Below are 15,181 nucleotides of genomic sequence, written 5' to 3'. Positions count from 1 at the left end.
TCAAGGGGAAGGGATCACAAAAGGACACTGAATTCCAGAAGGTGTGGATCATGGGAACCATCTTCATAGCCGCATTCTACCAGCGCTTAGACCCGTAATCAGCAGAACCCAGTCTTGGGTACAAAAAGCAAAATTTCCTCGAGTAGATCATTGGTTACAGTCATGATAGACAGCACTCCTATTTCCATCCTCTGGTTCCTAGACACAGTTTTTTGACTTTGGAGAAACAACATGTATTATTTCCTGGTTAAGAGCATATGCTTTATTCATCATAACACCAATTCAAATGGGTGTCTCAAAGCTGGTGATGGAATGGCAAGAATCTATTCTATCATTCTGTAAGTCCAATTATTTCTAGGAAACATAAAAGAAGACTATGGCTTCCAAGAGCTCAAAACAATACTTTATTTATTTCATAGTTAAAACTAATTCCTTAGGAGAAATATTTTGTGATATCCTGGATGATGGATAAAGACATTCAATCAATCCACATACTGCGGGGCTGGCAGAAGCCTGATGGGCAGCACAAGTAAATCTAAATCTGCTGTCTATTTCAGTAAAGAAAAAATGTTTTACTGCCCCAAGACTCTAGTAGATTTAAATGATCACATCAACATCACCTGGCTGGTCTCCATGGGAGTGGCACTGTCCTAGAGAAACAGATGCTGCTATCAAACTGAGCCATCGCTGGGGCACCTGGGTGGCTCAGTGGGTTAAAACCTCTGCCTTCTGCTCAGGTCATAATCTCAGGGTCCTGGAATCGAGCCCTGCATTGGGCTCTCTGCTCAGCAAGGAGCCTGCTTCCTCCTCTCTCTCTACCTGCCTCTCTGCCTACTTGTGATCTATCAAATAAATGAATAAAATCTTTAAAAAACAAAACAAAACAAAACAAAAAAACCTGAACCATCACTGTTGGTGGTAATAATGCCATACATGAACTTGTTATCTCTGGCATCTCTGGCCATTTGTCCGTGAGCCTGCTGAACGACCCACAGATGCTATGGTGAAGGCTGAGGAAGAAACAGTATTCACTTCCACAACATATTTATCATCTCACTCTAACTATGAACAAGCTTTTCCTGAAGTTCAGGCATTTTTTAAAATGTCATATTTACATGGCTCCCAAATATCCCACACTCTGGGTCTGTTCTAAAAGTTTAATTGACATATCTGTCTGCAAACACTTTTGTAAAACCCATCAAAATCACTCCAAGTGCCTTGACTTTGGGTAAACCATCAGCCAATTACTTGTGAATTGTTAAGGATCTTTAGCTGAGGCCTCACCTCCTTCTAGGAAAAGTGGGCAAAATACGCATATACTTTTTAAGGAGACATCACTATGAGGATCACTTGATCCCTTCTCTTTCAGAAACACACCAAAGTGTTGCAGCAGTATTCCTGGGAAGATCTATACCCCTGTAGTTATGAAAACCAGAGAAAAAAATGAGCATAATTTACAGATGGCCTTGCAGGATATACCAACACGAGTTAGATATAAATCACCACACATTCAAAGCTGGAACCTCAAATTTGAAAATATTGCAATACTATCAAATGTTTCTTCTAAACTGAAAAAAAGATAGGCAGTTGCTGTCATGCTCTTCCAGTTCCTGTCTCCCCGCCTCCACCGCCTGATGGCCTTCCAGACCCAGCCGCTGCCAGCATGGCTCCCGCTGCTAAGAAGCCCATCCTACTGGGGTCCAGGTTCAGGACACCGTGGAAAGGGGCAACAGCAGGAGCTGATGACCCTCACAATGTCTGGCTACACAGGACTTTTTGCCTTTCTCGAATCAAACTTTTAAATGGGTAAGGACCATCCACGGAGCAGGTGAAACAGTATAGGAAATATGCTGTCTTCCTATACTGAGGAAGTATACTGAGGTATAAGCCCTCTCTGGAATTCCTCAGGGGCTGCCCTTACAACACGTCTATGGGAAAGTTCCTTGAGCCTTGCTACCACCCCAGCATGGACACCCAGGGTAACATCTGCCTGAACATCCTGCAGGATAAGTGGCTGCCCGGTAGCACATCAGGACCATCCTGCTATCCATCTGAGCCTACTAGGAGAATCCGACATTCATAGCCCTTTGAATACACAGGCTGCTGAGCTAAAAAAAACAACCCACAGATTTGTCGTACCTGCAAGAAATCTACTCAAAGCAGGTCAAAGCCAAGAACCCTGACCGCCTAGCCTCTCTCCTTGTATTGTGTTTATGTTTTCCTTAGATTGTCTGTCTCTTCCATCATTTCTGTACAGGACTCTTTAAGGTGGGATGTCATTTTGCTTTTTATTTATTTATTTATTTATTTTTCATTTTATTTTTAAAAATTTTTAATATATTTTTTAAGATTTTATTTATTTATCTGACAGAAAGCAGGCGCCCAAGTACAAGTGGGGTGGGGGTCAGGCAGAGGGAGAAGGAGAAACATGCTCTCTGCTGATCAGGGAGTCCAATGTGGGGCTAGATCCCAGGACCCTGGGATCATCCTGGGATCATGACCTAAGTGGAAGGCAGACACTTAACTGACTGAGCCACTCTGGTGCCCCTGTTTCTCTTTTTTAAAATTAAGTCTCTGTGGGTACCTGAGTGGCTCAGTGGATTAAGCTTCTGCTTTTGGCTCAGGTCATGGTCTCCCGGTCCTGGGATTGAGCCCTGCATTGAGTTCTCTGCTCAGCAGGGAGCCTGTTTCCTCCTCTCTCTCTCTGCCTGCCTCTCTGCCTACTTGTGATCTCTGTCTGTCAAATAAATAAATAAAATCTTCTTTAAAAAAAAAAAATTAAGTCTCTGGTCGAGTCCTTGTGATGGATATATTAAATAAATACATTGTTTTTTTGATAAAGTAAAAAATAACGAAAGGATGCAAAATGTATATTCTATTTTGAGGTAATAACATGATTGTCTCTGCATTCCTTCTGTCATTTTGTGTTTTGGCAGATCCCTGTGTTTTCATAAAATTTCATTTCTATCACTTAGTAATTGATATATCTCTTTCCCTGAATATCATAAAAACTTGTGAGATTTCTCTGTCAAATTGGAATTGTACCATTGGTATATTTGTCTTTCCTTATATGCACTGTGGTAAAATAAAAGCACATTATTCTGCAAGAAAATAAAATAAAATAAAAAATAAAAATTAACTTCTACCATATGCCAGGTCATACCCATTCATTCAGGATATTTCCATTACCTATTTACTTATTCCTATCAGGATGATGGTATTATTCTAAGAGCCACTATATTCTGCTGTGAAATTATCAGACAATTACACTTTCTTCAGAGCTGAGAATATGAAAGAAATTGAGGCAAGATGGTGAGGGTATAGCAAAGCTCTTTCTAGGCAAAGGCATAATGCTTCTGGTATCTTTTATTTAATGAAATAAGGAAAAACTGATTTCAACTCAAAAGCTGTGTAACATTTATCCAGAGTTGTATTCATCAAGTAACAAACTACGGAATAGGAGCTATAATCAGATTAATTTCTGATCAAGTAACTCACATGTAGTGTTATTTTTCATAGACACACTTAAATTTTGTACTTAGTCCAAATTCTGAGTAGAGTGGAGCTGTGATAGAAATTATTATTTTGTATCTTCAAGTCACTAATGACAGTGTTAAGAATTGCTTGTGATTCATCATTCTTTTTGTAAAAAAGGGGACTCTACTTCACATTTTCAACCAAATACTGTCACTTCATCTTTTTTACATAAAAAAAAAAATCCTTTTTATTATCATACTGCTCAGAGAGCCAAAGTGGGGATCTCCCAAATTCCCTAAAGGTATCTCTTAAAGATGTTTATTTTGCCTATGTACTCTGGAGAAATATTAAAGAAGTGTTCACAATTCAACTGAGCCCAAATGCCAATAATTGTTTAACCTTTATGAGTCCATACTCTGCTGTGAGATCACAGTGGAATTCTACATCCCTAGGAAAATTCTGTTAGTTCACAGCTGGTAATCAATGTTTTTTGAAAGGTTTGGGTATTTCTTATTTCCAAATACAGAGCTCCCCTGGTAGAAGATGACTGATCTGTAAGGAAGGCTAGAAGGAATGCTGACCCAGTGTATATTTGATACAATTTTAGAAAGTTTCCCAAAGGATCTCACTTCCTCATAGTATAAGAGACTTTGGGTTTGACAACTCCTCCAAGTATTGGGATGAATGGCCAAAATGGTCTAATATTATAATCCAAGTCAGGCTTCTCTCATCATCATCATCATCATCATCATCATCATTTCTAGGTATTCACCAAAATAGACTTCCTCTCCTCCCTTAGACCACAGCAATGTTTCAAGTTTCCTCTGCAACAGCATGTGGCCCCATGAATATTAACCAGCTGACTATTACCTTAAGTGATGTTTGCTTCTTCTAAGCCTGGCCCATAAAAACTTCTTACATGGACTCCTTCATGTTCTTCTTCTTCTAGAGTAAGCCAGGGTCCCCTGTGGAAGTGCATATTGTATGTCGGCAGAAGCAGCACCAGCCTGGACCACTGAATGGCTTTGTGACAACCACATCCTCTTCCTTCCACCTCCAACCAGGAACTGTCTTTCATTGTTATTTGGGCAAGAGAGACATTTTCTGAGTGTGGAGCTGCTACATATTTGGGTATGTGTTTGGTGTGTGTGTGCCCGTGTGTGTCTGTGTGTTTTGTCTATATTTTCACAGTCTGACCTGCTTTAAGGAATCTAGGCTTTAGTGTACTGTCCGTGTATTGTGAATCTCTGAAACTCCATGCCCAATTAGCTGCCACCAGAGATCTTAGACTATGCTAATGATCACAATTACTTTCTTCATCTCATGGTAATCATGACCACTTTGCCTCTTATTTCTGTCAAGAATCTCATTTTATCTGCAACTTCTCTTAATGTTTTATAGCACTTATAAAACAAACAAACAAAAAAAAAAACAAAAAAATAGCCATCAAGTTACCTTTCAAAGATTTTGGCGTGCGTCTCATTGTCTTTTCTGGGCCATCTTGGGGAATATAGTTAAAGAGTAGGTAACAATTCATAGATGTTCTTTAGCCTTTCTAACTACTAAAACTTTGGATTCCTTTATTTTAAAAAATCTTATTTCGATTTCATTTAGTATGTATTGCATTCAGGTTATGGTCAGCAAATTGTATAATTAAAATATATCCAGCTGTTAGAACTAGCATAATTGTACCAGAATGTTGTATGTGATACCATACCTATAAATTAAATGAATAAAAATTCTGGAGATAATGAAAGGTAAGGGGTAAAGAATAAAGACAATTGAATTTTATTTTTTTAAAGAAATAGTTTCGGGGCGCCTGGGTGGCTCAGTGGGTTAAAGCCTCTGCCTTCAGCTCAGGTCATGATCCCAGTGTCCTGGTATTGAGAACGCTGGGACTCTCTGCTCAGCAGGGAGCCTACTTCCTTCTCTCTCTCTCTGCCTGCCTCTCTGCCTACTTGTGATCTCTCTCTGTCAAATATATAAATAAAATCTTTAAAATAAAAATAAAAATAAATAGTTTCTTCAGGTTAGGAAGTTGCAGCATTTACAAGCAAAGAGAAACAGTAGCAAGGAAGAAAGACTACTTCAAATAGAAAGTAAAGTTCTGTGGGATTTGGGGCTCAGTATGTCCAATGTCCTCTGAATCTTTCCAATAGGTCCAGCACCAGTTCTTGGACTCACAGTTGCTCTAATCAAAATTTTCACTTTCCCAGAAGAGACCTGGTGATTAACTGAACTCTACTGGTGTTATAATTTGTCAGACAGACTATAGATTCAAATTTTGCATTTGATTCTTGGCTCCTGCGAGCCCAGAGTTATAACTATAATTTGATAATAGAAAATTCTAGGATTTCAGATATGGACTGAGAATTTAAGAATTTGAGCTCACTTTTATCTTTGTTTAAGCTGTCTGTTGCCCCAATACATAAATAAATAACCAACTGACTTCATTATTGTGGAGTTCTTCTTTTCTTTCTTAGCTGTTCTAAAGCAGAGGGAACTCAGTCTTAAAACTTCTAAGGGACACTTTATTCCTGAAGAACACCATTCATACTTGAATTAGAATATTCATCTGTAAAGTCATAGTCTGTGGAATTTCATCCTTGAAAGTCATAGTCTGTGAGAAATCAACACGATTTCGTTTAGCTTCAGGACCCAATAGGCAAGATAAATAATTCCAAATTCTTTGGGCATCCATTACCTTCCCTCTACTTAATAGCATACCTGTCATAATGTGTCTGATTAACCTACACAAAGAGTAAATGCACAGGGTGACTCTAGAGTGATACAAATATCAACGAGAGACCAAGAGAACTGGTTTTCAGAAAAGGTGGAGACAAAGAGGAGAAGTGCAGCTAAGCTTATTTCTTAGGCGTGTTTCTTCCAGGCACCACCTGCCTTCAGCAGCACTACCCTGGAATATTCCCTGAGTTCCTGAACTGCTCCATCCCAGGCAGTTCAAGAACTGCACCACTGTACTCTGCTTTCTAACGTAGATACCTGAAGTCATCGGGTTCTCCTTGCTTGCATGGGGTATTGTTTCCAGAAGATAAAGCATTTCCATCAGGAGGAGCCCAAATTTACAAGTCTCCACTACTGTAACTGGGTAATGGAGGAGCAATTGCATTCTAGATGTTTTCATTCTTTTATTATCCTTATTATACATTGGCATTGAAGAAATAATTTATTGAATCTATTTTGTGCTACCTCGTGGAAATATGTGTCCTAAAAGAATCTGTTATCTTAAAAACAGCCTTCTATTTAGTAGGAAAGAGAAATGTGTAAAGAACTGTGATACATGATAGCAAATAACAAGTACTATAAGAAACTTGAAAACCATATGCTTTAAAAGACAGGAGAAGAGAAACACACTTCTTATTATTAAGTTATTAAGTTAAGTTATAAGTTAAATTCTTGTTATTAAGAGTTAAAGTTATTGTCCTTTAACTTAATAAAGGAAAGGAGAGAGGTAATATGTAAGCTAAGTCTTAGGTTAAAATTTCAAAATACAGTGATGATAGACTCTATTTCTACTTGAGAAAACAGAATGAAAGGTTACATGTAAAATATTTTTAGGATATGTTCAGTAAACAAGACATGTATTGACTTGATTAAAACACAATCAATACTGCTTCTTAATGGCAAATTGGGAACACATTGTTTTACCCCTTAACTGATAGTTAAGAGGACTATTTTATGACTTTAAAAGTAGGGCAATATCCTGATGATTTATGATGTTTCATCTAAATTAACATGCAATCTACATTAAAAGAATAAGAAAATGGAGACAGGGAAATAAATTAACATGAAGACTTCCAGGCAGAAATGTATAAGATGATTTTTATTTTCTGCAGAGGACTTAGGATAAAAAGGGTCAAAATTAACCATAATATTAGTACTACTTTATAAAAATAAAACAAGACGGAGGAGTCAAGATGGCGGAGAAGTAGCAGGCTGAGACTACTTCAGCTAGCCAGAGATCAGCTAGATAGCTTATCTAAAGATTGCAAACACCTGAAAATCCATTGGCAGATCGAAGAGAAGAAGAACAGCAATTCTGGAAACAGAAAAACAACCACTTTCTGAAAGGTAGGACCAGCGGAGAAGTGAATCCAAAGCGACGGGAAGATAGACGCCAGGGGGGGGAGGGGCCGGCTCCTGGCAAGCGGCGGAGCAACGGCGCACAAAATCAGGACTTTTAAAAGTCTGTTCCGCTGAGGGACATCGCTCCAGAGGCTAAACCGGGGCGAAGCCCACGCAGGGTCAGCGTGGCCTCAGGTCCTGCAGGGTCACAGATGGATCGGGGGTGTCTGAGTGTCGCAGAGCTTGCGGGTATTGGAACAGGAAAGCCGGCTACAGAGACAGAGCCGACAGTAAGCTCACAACTCGGTGTTACCTTGAACCGGTCGCAGGCTCGGTGAGCTCGGAGCGCAGCCGGAGGTCAGGCAGACGGGAGTAACTGGGCGCTGTTCTCTGAGGGCGCACTGAGGAGTGGGGCCCTGGGCTCTCGGCTCCTCCGGGCTGGGGACCAGGAGGCCGCGATTTGTATTCCCGTCCTCCAGAACTCTACGGAAAGTGCTCAGGGAACAAAAGCTCCTGAAACCAAACCCTAGCGGATTACTCACTCCGGTCCCTGTTAAGGGCGGTGTAATTCCGCCTGGGGCAAAGACACTTGAGAAACACTACAACAGGCCCCTCCCCCAGAAGATCAACAAGAAATCCAGCCTAGACCAAGTTCACCTACCAAGGAGTGCGGTTTCAATACCAAGGAGAGCAGCAGAATTCCAGAGGAGGAGAAAGCAAAGCATGGAACTCATGGCTTTTTTCCTGTGATTTTTTTTAGTCTTGCAGTTAATTTAATTTTTTTCTTTTTCAATTTTTGTTTTTTTTCTCGCCTTCTGGTTAAATTTTTTTTTAACTTTTACCTTTTTCTTTTTTAACGTTTTTTAACTAGTTTATCTAATATATATATATATATATATATTTTCTTTTTTATATTTTTCTTATTTGTTTATTTTTAACTCTTTTCTTTTTTTTTTCTTTTTTCTTTTTTTTTTAAATTCTTCCTTTTTGAACCTCTTTTTATCCCCTTTCTCCCCCCTCACGATTTGGGATCTCTTCTAATTTGGTTAAAGCATATTTTCCTGGGGTTGTTGCCACCCTTTTAGTATTTTACTTGCTCCTTCATATACTCTTATCTGGACAAAATGAAAAGACAGAAAAATTCAACACAAAAAAAAGAACAAGAGGCAGTACGAAAGGCTAGGGACCTAATCAATACAGACATTGGTAATATGTCAGATCTAGAGTTCAGAATGACAATTCTCAAGGTTCTAGCCGGACTCGAAAAAGGCATGGAAGATATTAGAGAAACCCTCTCGAGAGATATAAAAGCCCTTTCTGGAGAAATAAAAGAACTAAAATCTAACCAAGATGAAATTAAAAAAGCTACTAATGAGGTGCAATAAAAAATGGAGGCTCTCACTGCTAGGATAAATGAGGCAGAAGAAAGAATTAGTGATATAGAAGACCAAATGACAGAGAATAAAGAAGCTGAGCCAAAGAGGGACAAACAGCTGCTGGACCACGAGGGGAGAATTCGAGAGATAAGTGACACCATAAGACGAAACAACATTAGAATAATTGGGATTCCAGAAGAAGAAGAAAGTGAGAGGGGAGCAGAAGGTATACTGGAGAGAATTATTGGGGAGAATTTCCCCAATATGGCAAAGGGAATGAGCATCAAAATTCAGGAGGTTCAGAGAACGCCCCTCAAAATCAATAAGAATAGGCCCACACCCCATCGCCTAATAGTAAAATTTACAAGTCTCAGTGACAAAGAGAAAAATCCTGAAAGCAGCCAGGGAAAAGAAGTCTGTAACATACAATGGTAAAAATATTAGATTGGCAGGTGACTTATCCACAGAGATCTGGCAGGCCAGAAAGAGCTGGCATGATATTTTCAGAGCACTAAATGAGAAAAACATGCAGCCAAGAATACTATATCCAGCTAGGCTATCATTGAAAATAGAAGGAGAGATTAAAAGCGTCCAGGACAAACAAAAACTGAAAGAATTTGCAAACAACAAACCAGCTCTACAGGAAATATTGAAAGGGGTCCTCTAAGCAAAGAGAGAGCCTACAAGTGGTAGATCAGAAAGGAACAGAGACCATATACAGTAACAGTCACCTTACAGGCAATACAATGGCACTAAATTCATATCTCTCAATAGTTACCCTGAATGTGAATCGGCTAAATGCCCCTGTCAAAAGACACAGGGTATCAGAATGGATAAAAAAACAAAACCCATCTATATGTTGCCTCCAAGAAACTCATTTTAAGCCCGAAGACACCTCCAGATTTCAAGTGAGGGGGTGGAAAAGAATTTACCATGCTAATGGACATGAGAAGAAAGCAGGAGTGGAAATCCTTATATCAGATCAATTAGATTTTAAGCCAAAGACTATAAAAAGAGATGAGGAAGGACACTATATCATACTCAAAGGGTCTGTCCAACAAGAAGATTTAACAATTTTAAATATCTATGTCCCCAACGTGGGAGCAGCCAACTATATAAACCAATTAATAACAAAATCAAAGAAACACATCAACAATAATACAATAATAGTAGGGGACTTTAACACTCCCCTCACTGAAATGGACAGATCATCCAAGCAAAAGAACAGCAAGGAAATAAAGGCCTTAAAGGACACACTGGACCAGATGGACATCACAGATATATTCAGAACATTTCATCCCAAAGCAACAGAAAACACATTCTTCTCTAGTGCATATGGAACATTCTCCAGAATAGATCACATCCTCGGTCCTAAATCAGGACTCAACCGGTATTAAAAGATTGGCATCATTCCCTGCATATTTTCAGACCACAATGCTCTAAAGCTAGAACTCAACCACAAAAGGAAGTTTGAAAAGAACCCAAATATGGAGACTAAACAACATCCTTCTAAAGATGAATGGGTCAACTGGGAAATTAAAGAAGAATTGAAAAAAATCATGGAAACAAATGATAATGAAAATACAACGGTTCAAAATCTGTGGGACACAACAAAGGCAGTCCTGAGAGGAAAATATATAGTGGTACAAGCCTTTCTCAAGAAACAAGAAAGGTCTCAGGTACACAACCTAACCCTACACCTAAAGGAGCTGGAGAAAGAACAAGAAAGAAACCCTAAGCCCAGCAGGAGAAGAGAAATCATAAAGATCAGAGCAGAAATCAATGAAATAGAAACCAAAAAGACAATAGAGCAAATCAACGAAACTAGGAGCTGTTTCTTTGAAAGAATTAATAAAATTGATAAACCCCTGGCCAGACTTATCAAAAAGAAATGAGAAAGGACCCAAATAAATAAAATCATGAATGAAAGAGGAGAGATCACAACTAACACCAAAGAAATACAAACTATTATAAGAACATATATGAGCAACTCTACACCAATAAATTTGACAATCTGGAAGAAATGGATGCATTCCTAGAAACATATAAACTACCACAACTGAACCAGGAAGAAATAGAAAGCCTGAACAGACCCATAACCAGTAAGGAGATTGAAACAGTCATTAAAAATCTCCAAACAAACAAAAGCCCAGGGCCAGACGGCTTCCCAGGGGATTCTACCAAACATTTAAAGAAGAACTAATTCCTATTCTCCTGAAACTGTACCCAAAAATAGAAATGGAAGGAAAACTTCCAAACTCATTTTATGGGGACAGCATCACCTTGATCCCAAAACCAGACAAGGATCCCATCAAAAAAGAGAGCTATAGACCAATATCCTTGATGAACACAGATGCGAAAATACTCAACAAAATACTAGCCAATAGGATTCAACAGTACATTAAAAGGATTATTCACCACGACCTAGTGGGATTTATTCCAGGGCTGCAAGGTTGGTTCAACATCCGCAAATTAGTCAATGTGATACAACACATAAATAAAAGAAAGAATAAGAACCATATGATACTCTCAATAGATGCTGAAAAAGCATTTGACAAAGTATAGCATCCCTTCCTGATCAAAACTCTTCAAAGTGTAGGGATAGAGGGCACATACCTCAATATCATCAAAGCCATCTATGAAAAACCCACCGCAAATATCATTCTAAATGGAGAAAAGCTGAAAGCTTTTCCGCTAAGTTCAGGAACACGGCAGAGATGTCCATTATCACCACTGCTATTCAACATAGTACTAGAGGTCCTAGCCTCAGCAATCAGACAACAAAAGGAAATTAAAGGCATCCAAATTGGCAAAGAAGAAGTCAAATTATCACTCTTCTCAGATGATATGATACTATATGTGGAAAACCCAAAAGACTCCACTCCAAAACTGATAGAACTTATACAGGAATTCAGTAAAGTGTCAGGATATAAAATCAATGCACAGAAATCAGTTGCATTTCTCTACACCAACAGCAAGACAGAAGAAAGAGAAATTAAGGAGTCAATCCCATTTACAATTGCACCCAAAACCATAAGATACCTAGGAATAGACCTAACCAAAGAGGCACAGAATCTATCCTCAGAAAACTATAAAGTACTCATGAAAGAAATTGAGGAAGACACAAAGAAATGGAAAAATGTTCCATGCTCCTGGATTGGAAGAATAAATATTGTGAAAATGTCTATGCTACCTAAAGCAATTTACACATTTAATGCAAATCCTATCAAAGTACCATCCATCTTTTTCAAAGAAATGGAACAAATAATTCTAAAATTTATATGGAACCAGAAAAGACCTCAAATAGCCAAAGGGATATTAAAAAATAAAGCCAACATTGGTTGCATCACAATTCTGGACTTCAAGCTCTATTACAAAGCTGTCATCATCAAGACAGCATGGTACTGGCACAAAAACAGACACATAGATCAATGGAACAGAATAGAGAGCCCAGAAATAGACCCTCAACTCTACAGTCAACTAATCTTTGACAAAGCGGGAAAGAATGTCCAATGGAAAAAAGACAGCCTCTTCAATAAATGGTGCTGGGCAAATTGGACAGCCACATGCAGAAAAATGAAATTGGACCATTTCCTTACACCACACACAAAAATAGACTCAAAATGGATGAAGGACATCAAGGTGAGAAAGGAATCCATCAAAATCCTTGAGGAGAACACAGGCAGCAACCTCTTCGACCTCAGCCGCAGCAACATCTTCCTAGGAACAACGCCAAAGGCAAGGGAAGCAAGGGCAAAAATGAACTATTGGGATTTCATCAAGATCAAAACCTTTTGCACAGCAAAGGAATCAATTAACAAAATCACAAGACAACTGACAGATTGGGAGAAGATATTTGCAAACGACATATCAGATAAAGGACTAGTGTCCAGAATCTATAAAGAACTTAGCAAACTCAACACCCAAAGAACAAATAATCCAATCAAGAAGTGGGCAGAGGACATGAACAGACATTTCTGCAAAGAAGACATCCAGATGGCCAACAGACACATGAAAAAGTGCTCCATATCACTCGGCATCAGGGAAATACAAATCAAAACCACAATGCGATATCACCTCACACCAGTCAGAATGGCTAAAATCAACAAGGCAGGAAATGACAGATGCTGGCGAGGATGTGGAGAAAGGGGAACCCTCCTACACTGTTGGTGGGAATGCAAGCTGGTGCAGCCACTCTGGAAAACAGCATGGAGGTTCCTCAAAACGTTGAAAATAGAACTGCCCTATGACCCAGCAATTGCACTATTGGGTATTTACCCTAAAGATACAAACGTAGTGATCCAAAGGGGCACGTGCACCCGAATGTATATAGAAGCAATGTCCACAATAGCCAAACTATGGAAAGAACCTAGATGTCCATCAACAGATGAATGGATCAAGAAGATGTCGTATATATACACAATGGAATACTATGCGGCCATCAAAAGAAATGAAATCGTGCCATTTGTGACAACATGGATGGAACTAGAGCATATCATGCTTAGCGAAATAAGTCAAGCAGAGAAAGACAACTATCATATGATCTCCCTGATATGAGGAAGTGGTGATGCAACATGGGGGCTTAAGTGGGTAGGAGAAGAATCAATGAAACAAGATGGGATTGGGAGGGAGACAAACCATAAGTGACTCTTAATCTCACAAAACAAACTGAGGGTTGCTGGGGGGAGGGGGTTTGGGAGAAGCGGTGGGATTATGGACATTGGGGAAGGTATGTGCTTTGGTGAGTGCTGTGAAGTGTGTAAACCTGGTGATTCACAGACCTGTACCCCTGGGGATAAAAATATATGTTTATAAAAAATAAAAAATTATTTAAAAAAAAAGAAGAAAAATAAACTTCAAAAATAAATAAATAAAACAAAAACTATCTTTGTGGTTGTATCTGAAATTTGTATCTTTAGCATTAACCTCTCAGGAACTCTTTCCACATTTTCAAATGTTACTGAAAATCATGACATAAAGAAAATATCTTACTTTTGAAGGCTTATTTAGTGTTCTAAACATCAAATTACTCACTCATTAGTTAACTAATTTTTAAAAATTTAATAAACTACTAGTAATTTCTATGACACATATCTTACCCCCAACAATAATATAGTCTAAGAATGAAATTATGAATTACAAATCAGTTTGAAGGGATTAATGTATTCTTACAGATTAGTAAAAGCCTATATACTATTTCTCTCACTGTAACATAGCAAGCCTATATAAGGTTTATAAATACTAAATTTTGCTCTCCAATTATTTTACAATGAGGTCTAAGTTTTCATGTTTGTATTCTTTATTATTAAGTACAAACTAACTTATATAAGTTGTATAAACTAATTTTAGATTTGATTTATGCTTTATTATTATTTCAGTAGACAACAGTCTTTCTTTTTATTAAAGATGTACCAGAACATCATCATTCTCTATTAGAATTGGAGAGGATTTCAGGGAAAACCAAGACCTAGAGTATGGATGAGATCTGGTTTTTTCTGAATCACAATATAATACTCATCTCTCATTAATACATTAAACAAATATTTATTAATTTCTTTGTCACACTGAACTTTCTTTGAATAAAGTAAGATATAGTTAATTTCTGGATATCATCCTTTTGAAATGCTTCTGGTCACATAGTTGTGTGATATTCTCCAGGCATCTCAAGGTAGGCAGAATTCTAAGGTAGTTCCTAAGAGTTTTATCCTCTGATGTACATGCCCTATAATATCTCTTTAGTGTGAGCAGAAGAGTGAATGTGGTGAGCTATCATTCCCATCATTATGTTACTGATCAGCTGGCTTTGATTTAATTGAAAGGAAACTTACACTGAGTGAGCCTGACATAGTCAGGCCAGCATTTTAAAAGAAGATAAATAGCAGAGAGACATTCTTTGGCTAGCATCAAACGTAGGGTAAACTGCCATGATTTGAGAGGAGGGGACCACATGCCAACGACTGAGGGATGCCTCCAGGAGCCGAGTACCTAGCTGATAGCTAATAAGGAAACAGGGACTTCCACTAGATAACAATGAAGAAATGAATTCTGCCAATAACTATGAAGTTGAAAGAGGACCCTGAGCCTCAGATAAGACAGGAGTCCTGACCAACATGCCAATTTCAGTCCTGTGAGCTCCTGAGCGGTGGATCCAGTTAATGCTCACCTGAACTCCTGACCCATGAAAGCTGTGAACTTATAATTTGTGGACCTTTTTAAGTACTAAGTTTATGGTAATTTGTTAT

General features: G+C 38.5%; 1 pseudogene; it reads left to right on the top strand.

Annotated features, from left to right (window-relative positions):
- The first annotated feature begins 1,742 nt into the window (after positions 1-1,742).
- Positions 1,743-4,585, top strand: LOC132010517 (ubiquitin-conjugating enzyme E2 C-like; annotated as a pseudogene).
- The last annotated feature ends 10,596 nt before the right edge of the window (positions 4,586-15,181 follow it).

The sequence above is a fragment of the Mustela nigripes genome, chromosome 2 (genome assembly GCF_022355385.1).
Source record: "Mustela nigripes isolate SB6536 chromosome 2, MUSNIG.SB6536, whole genome shotgun sequence".
Classification (NCBI taxonomy): domain Eukaryota; kingdom Metazoa; phylum Chordata; class Mammalia; order Carnivora; family Mustelidae; genus Mustela; species Mustela nigripes.
The sequence above is the reverse complement of the archived record's forward strand: the minus strand, read 5'-3'. Positions and strand labels throughout refer to the sequence as shown.